The following is a 6,274-nucleotide window of genomic DNA, read 5'->3' as shown; positions in this document are numbered from 1 at the left end:
GTTTAGCTGCGTCCCTGGCCTCTCTGCAGTCGATGCCAGGAGTGCACATGGGTGAGCGTATAGCCCCTTGGTTGTGACCATCAAAACTGTCTCCAGACATTGCTGATGTCACCGGGGTGAGGGGAACCCAGAGGCCGTATTAGAACACCCGCATCTGTCCTTGTGAACCACTGTGCTAGACGGATGGGTCATCAGCTGGTCTTTATTAAAGCTGAAGGAGCTGGCCTGTTAAAATAACTATGTTAACACTCGGTGAGTGCTTGCTACCTCCCAAACATCCTGCTCAATTAGCTACTTCTGGAGGTCCCATAGGCAACAAGATACATTTTCATGCCTCCTTGTTAACTCGCAGACTTGTGTTTCTCACTTGGGAACTGGACTTGAACCATTAATTATAAGGTAACAGGAGACCTAAGACGGGAGGTGCTGGGACAGAAACAGCCAGGGTCAGAGAACAGACCCTGTTCCCAGTTCTGCCCTGCAGCTTCCTAGACAGCCTTGGGTGGGTTTACTTAACCCTTCTAGGCCTTTATTTCTCTCTTTGTAAAATCAGGATGCTAAGAATACAAAGTCTAAGACCTTATGGTGGGGGCTGGTTCTGTGGCATAGCAGGTAAAGCCACCACCTGCGGTGTCGGCATCCTATGTGGGCGCCAGTTCCAGACCCAACTGCTCCACTTCCCATCCAGCTCTCTGCTATGGCCTGGGAAAGCAGAGGAAGATGGTCCAAGTCCTTGGGCCCCTGCACCCACGTGGGAGACCCAGAAGAAGCTCCTGGCTCCTGGCTTCGGATTGGTGCAGCTCCTGGCTTTGGATTGGCACAGCTCCAGCCACTGCGGTCAACTGGGAAGTGAACCAGCTGGTGGAAGACCTTTCTCTCTCTCTCTCTCTCTCTCTCTCTCTCTCTCTGCCTCTCCTTCTCTCTGTGTGTAACTCTTTCAAATAAATGTTTCTTTACTTAGTATAGAGTTGATCTTCTGTATATAAAGATAATTAAAAATGAATCTTAATGAAGAATAGGGGGGCTGGCGCTGTGGCATAGCAGGTAAAGCTGCCGCCTGCAATGCTGGCATCCCATATGGGTGCCGGTTTGAATCCTGGCTGCTCCACTTCCAATCCAGCTCTCTGCTAGGGCCTGGGAAAGCAGTGAAAGATGGCCTGAGTGCTCGGGCCACTGCACCCATGTGGGAGACCAGAAAAAGCTCTTGGCTCCTGCCTGTGGATCAGCACAGTTCCGGCTCTTGCACCCAATTGGGGAGTGAACCAGCAGTTGGAAGACCTCTCTCTCTCTCTGCCTCTCCTTCTCTCTCTGTGTAACTCTGACTTTCAAATAAATAAATAAATATTTTTTTAAAAAAATAAAGAGTAGGATGGGAAAAGGGAGTAGGAAGTGGGATGGGCATGGGGGTGGGAGGGTGGGTATGGGGGAAAGAACCGCTATATTCCAAAAGCTGTACTTATGAAATTTATATTTATTAAATAAAAGCTTTCTTTAAAAAAACTCACTTGTAAAAAAAAAAAAAAAACCTTATAGTGGCCTGCAGGATCCAAAAGAAGGAGAGGGTTGGGATCAAATAAGATCAAGAGTGTGGCAGCACCTTATAAATTGCAGAATAGGGGTTATAAACTCAGATGCCTACGGAGGTCAGGCAGCTGATGGAAATGGACTGACTTTTATTATGACTCAGATGCTCTTTGTTTGCATACTTTAAAAATTGAATTTTTCATGGGCCAGTGCTTTGGTGTAGTGGGTAACGCCAACGCCTGCAGTGCAGGCATCCCATATGGGTGCCAGTTCAGGTCCCGTCTGCTCTACTTCCAATCCAGCTCTCTGCTATGGCCTGGGAAAGCAGTGGAAGATGGCCCAAGTCCTTGGGCCCCTGCACCCGCATGGGAGACCTGGAAGAAGCCCAGCTCTGGTAATTACGGCCATTTGGGCAGTGAACCAATGAATGGAAGACACCTCTCTCTTTCTCTCTGCCTCTCTATAACTCTGCCTTTCAAATAAATATATAAATCTTTTAAAATATTAACCACGGCTCACTAGGCTAATCCTCCGCCTTGCGGCACTGGCACACCTGGTTCTAGTCCCGGTCGGGGCACCGGTTCTGTCCCGGCTGCCCCTCTTCCAGGCCAGCTCTCTGCTGTGGCCAGGGAGTGCAGTGGAGGATGGCTCAAGCGCCTGGGCCTTGCACCCCATGGGAGACCAGGATAGGCACCTGGCTCCTGCCATTGGATCAGTGCGGTGCGCCGGCCGCAGCGCGCCAACTGTGGCGGCCATTGGAGGGTGAACCAACGGCAAAAGGAAGACCTTTCTCTCTGTCTCTCTCTCTCACTGTCCACTCTGCCTGTCAAAAAAAAAAAATTAAAACAAAAATTTTTTTTTCACTTCATAAAAATATACCTTGGTGTTGGTGTTGTGCCGCAGCAGGCTAAGTCACCACCTGCTGTGCCAGCTCCAGGGCAAGGCCACTTCTTAATTCTTTTTTTTAAGATTTTATTTATGGGGCCGGCGCCGTGGCTCAACAGGCTAATCCTCCGCCTTGCGGCGCCGGCACACCGGGTTCTAGTCCCGGTCGGATGCTGGATCCTGTCCCGGTTGCCCCTCTTCCAGGCCAGCCCTCTGCTGTGACCCGGAGTGCCGTGGAGGATGACCCAAGTGCTTGGGCCCTGCACCCCATGGGAGACCAGGAGAAGCACCTGGCTCCTGCCATCGGATCAGCGCGGTGCGCTGGCCACGGCAGCCATTGGAGGGTGAACCAACGGCAAAGGAAGACCTTTCTCTCTGTCTCTCTCTCTCACTGTCCACTCTGCCTGTCAAAAAATTTTAAAAATTTTTTAAAAAGATTTTATTTATGTATTTATGAGGCAGAGTTACAGACAGAGAGAGGCAGAGACAGAGAGAAAGGTCTCCATCCACTGGTTCACTCCCCAAATGGCTGCAATGGCCAGAGCTGGACCAATCAGAAACCAGGAGCCAGGAGCTTCTTCTGGGTCTCCTGAGTGGGTGCAGGGACCCAACCACTTGGGTCATCCTCTGCTGCTTTCCCAGGACATAAGCAAAGCGTGAGATCAGAAGTGGAGCAGTGGCCGGCGCCGTGGCTCAACAGGCTAATCCTCCGCCTAGCGGCGCCGGCACACCGGGTCTAGTCCTGGTCGGGGCGCCGGATTCTGTCCCGGTTGCCCCTCTTCCAGGCCAGCTCTCTGCTATGGCCCAGGAGTGCAGTGGAGGATGGCCCAAGTGCTTGGGCCCTGCACCCCATGGGAGACCAGGAGAAGCACCTGGCTCCTGCCATCGGATCAGCGCGGTGCGCTGGCCACGGCAGCCATTGGAGGGTGAACCAACGGCAAAAGGAAGACCTTTCTCTCTGTCTCTCTCTCTCTCTCTCACTGTCCACTCTGCCTATCAAAAAGTAAAAAAAAAAAAAAAAAAAAAGTGGAGCAGTGGAGAGTTGAACTGGTGCCCATACGTAATGCCCAAGCTGAGGTGCTGGCTTAACCTACCACACCACCACAGCACCAGCCACTGCTCCATCTCTGATCCAGCTTCCTGATAATACGCCAGCAAAGGCAGCAGAAGATGGCCCAAGTATTTGGGGCCCTGCCACCCACTTGGGAGACCTAAATGGAGTTCTAGGATCCTGGCTTCAGCCTGGCACAGTCCCATCCATTGCAACCATTTGGGAGCGAACCAGCACATGAAAGGTTTCTTTCTCTCTCTTTCTCTCTCTCTAAGTCTGCCTTTCAAATAAATAAAATAAGTCTTTTAAAAAAAAGTCTTTCCCCTGTCTTTCATCAAACATATCACCATGTTCGGGCGTATTTAGCTTTCTCCCTTTATAATGAAAATGTGAATACCAAAAAAAAAAATTCATTTTTCTCTTTGCTGTAAGAACAACAATGCAAGGTTGATGATAAATATCTGCTAACAGTCAGTTTCATTGTCTGGGAGCAGTAGAGACTAAAGGGGATACCTGAAGGGGATGGCCACTCCTCCACTCACCATGAGGGCAGATATGCCCATCATAGCCAAACCTGCCTACCTTTTAAAAGGTGGCAGAAATCTGGAGTTTTATGCAAAGTGTCCCTGGTTCTTTAAACTGGCTTACTCAGCAGTAAGAATCATCCTTTTAAAATGTAAATCATATCCTTTCACAGCTCAATATAGATAGCTCCCCTACAAAGTCTCCTCAAAATGCCTTCTACAGGAACTGGAATTTAGCCTAGCAGGTTAAGACATCCATGTACCTGGGTTGGATGCGTGGCTCCTGATTCCAGCTTTCTTCTTCTTATTATTATTATTTTAATTTATTTTATTAATTTGAATGGCAGAGTGACAGAGAGAGATGAAGGGACAGAGAAACATCCAAAGGCCAGGACCAAACCAAGGCAAAGCCAGGAGTCAGGAACTCCGTTCTGAAACTTGAACCATTCTCTGTTGTTTTCCCAGGTGCATCAGCAGGGAGCTGGATCGGAAGCAGAATAGCTGGACTCAAACTGGCACTCAATTTGAAGAAAGAACCTGCAGATGGATTCTCTCTCTCTCTCTCTCTCTCGCTCTCGCTCTCCCTTTCAAATAAATAAATATTTTATTTTTTTAAGATTTATTTTATTTATTTGAAAGAGTTACAGAGAGAGAGAGACAGAGAGATGTCTTCCTTCCAATGGTTCACTCTCCAAATGTCTGCAATGGCTAGAACTGTGCTGATCCAAAGCCAGGAACCAGGAGCTTCTTCTGGGTCTCCCATGCGGGTGCAGGAGCCCAAGCACTTGGACCTACCTTGTACTGCTTTCCCAGGCCATAGCAGAGAGCTGGATGGAAGTGAAGCAGCTGGGACACCAACAAGAGCCCGTATGAGATGCCGGTGCTGCAGACCAGGGCTTTAACCCGCTGCACCACAGCTCCGGCCCCGAAATAAACATCTTCAATGGCTTCTGCAGAGGACACAGCCCGGAGGTCTGTTTCCCTCTCTCAGGCCTGCATTGTCTCTCAAAGCAGGCCAGGCAAGCTCGTGCCTCAGGCTGCTGCTTCTGGCTGACTTCCTCCTCCACAGCAGGGAGTTCAATTCCCTCACCTTCGAATCTGTGCTGAAGTCCCCTCCTCAAAGATACCTTCCCTGACAACCTTCTGTAAAAATGCAAATCTCTCCTAAATATGACATTCCTAACTCCCCTCACATTTTCCCTTAGCACCCGTCACCTGTAGTGTACGATACTACCATGATGCACTTCTTCGTGATGTCTTTGTCTCCCCTTACTAGAATGTAAGCAGAAGGGCAGAAATGTGTGTATGCTTTATCTACTAGATAGCCTGTGGGCCTCAAACAATGCCTGGCACGTGATAAATGTTCAATAAACATTTGTTAAATGAGTGAATTAATTCAATATTTTAAAACATCCTGAAGGTGAATCAAAATATATCCCAGGTCAGAAACAATCCTTGAATCAGTAGCTATAAAAAAACGCCATTGATCTCACATCGTGGGGTCATATGACACACTCACTCCCAGGAGGCAGTGAGGAGCACTGTAGTATTTGAAGGGGCTTGCACAGTCCTGGTGGTAGAGCTAAAGGGACCTCCTCTTGGCCCCAGCGTTAATCACCAGGGCCAACAGACTTTCAGACATCTGCTCATTCCATCTGTCACCGTGACTCAGGGTATCCAGTTTGGTGTCTTGTTTGCTTTAAGATTTATTTATCAGGCTGGTGCTGTGGGGTAGCGGGTAAAGCTGCCACCTGCAATGCTGGCATCCCATATGGGCGCCGGTTCTAGTCCAGGCTGCTCCTCTTTTGATCCAGCTCTCTGCTATGGCCTGGGAAAGCAGTGGAGGATGGCCCAAGTCCTTGAGCCCCTTTACCCATTTGGGAGACCCAGAAGACGCTCCTGGCTCCTGGCTTCGGATCGGCGCAGCTCTGGCTGTCGCGGCCAACTGGGGCATGAACCAGTGGATGGAAGACCTCTCTCTCTGCCTCTCCTCTTTCTGTGTAACTCTTTCAAATAGATAGATAAATAAATAAATAAATCTTTAAAAAAGATGTATCTATCTATTTGAAAGAGTGACTGGGGGGTGGGGAGAGACAAAAAGAGAAGAGATCTTTCATCCACTGGCTCACTCCACAAACTCCTACAATAGCCTAGGCTGGGCTAGGCTGAAGTCAGGAGCCAGAAACTTCTCTGAGGTCTTCTGCATGGGTAGCAGAGATCTAAGGACTTCCAGGTGCATTAGCAGGAAGCTAGAAGGGAAATGGAGGAGCCCGGATGCGGGTGTCCCAAG

Source organism: Lepus europaeus, chromosome 5 (assembly GCF_033115175.1).
Source record: "Lepus europaeus isolate LE1 chromosome 5, mLepTim1.pri, whole genome shotgun sequence".
Lineage (NCBI taxonomy): Eukaryota > Metazoa > Chordata > Mammalia > Lagomorpha > Leporidae > Lepus > Lepus europaeus.
The sequence above is the reverse complement of the archived record's forward strand: the minus strand, read 5'-3'. Positions refer to the sequence as shown.